The sequence below is a fragment of the Bombus impatiens genome, unplaced genomic scaffold (assembly GCF_000188095.3).
Source record: "Bombus impatiens unplaced genomic scaffold, BIMP_2.2 scf_0197, whole genome shotgun sequence".
Classification (NCBI taxonomy): domain Eukaryota; kingdom Metazoa; phylum Arthropoda; class Insecta; order Hymenoptera; family Apidae; genus Bombus; species Bombus impatiens.
In genome coordinates, this window is record NT_176616.1 from 450,333 (window position 1) to 451,099 (window position 767).

The 767-nt window shown below is 52.7% G+C and overlaps 1 protein-coding gene across 5 annotated transcripts in view; it reads right to left on the minus strand.

Moving 5' to 3' along the window:
• The window catches only part of LOC100741134 (serine/threonine-protein phosphatase 4 regulatory subunit 1), a 158,280-nt gene that overhangs the window by 43,580 nt on the left and 113,933 nt on the right, over window positions 1-767 (minus strand). The gene's annotated exons all lie outside the window — the stretch shown is intronic.

Below are 767 nucleotides of genomic sequence, written 5' to 3' on the forward strand. Positions count from 1 at the left end.
CCACTTTCCTCCCGCTTCTCTTTTTCCCTTTTTTCCTCGAACCTCGCGCGTCTATCATTTCTTCGGCGTTTTCTTCGCGCGAACAAATTTTACTCGCCGCGGCTCGTGTGTTTTCCTCGACGTTGTTTCATATTCGCCGCGTAGGAATGGCTTGCACACGTTCCCGTTTCTCGTTTCGACGAATTTCGCGATGGTATTCCATGAACGTATATCAAGGGACGCGTTCACGTTCAACTCGCTTCGTGCCATAAATAAAAGCGTTCACGAGTGCGCGTAAGACACGAAAAGAGAAACCGGTAGAGCGATTTCCGGCCAAAGGTTCCGCCATTGCGCCTACTTCACGTTTTCCATGTTCCGATATCTCTCCCGACCTCGCTTCGTTCTACCGAAGAAGCTCTATTCCGTTGAAGCCACGTGGTGCTTCGTAACGCGACTGTCCTTTCCGATCCGTCCATTACTCCTATATATCCATTTTATCGTAGCAAAGTCGCTCGGACGCTACCCTCTTTGTATACAAACAACACGGACCGCGTATTACTACATACGACATGTGGCCCGAATTTCCTCGGCGAGTTCGCCCTTGACACCAACCGTACGGGATGTTTATACAGTGCGCGTAGGCCGACACTCGCGCACACGCGTACACAGCGTTCCACTATGGCCGTGCGTGGTGCGAAAGAAAGAGAGACGGGAAAGTGGATCGCCGCGACGGAGCACCGCCACGATGAACACGACACGACCATACGGCGGCACGGCTCGTACCACAC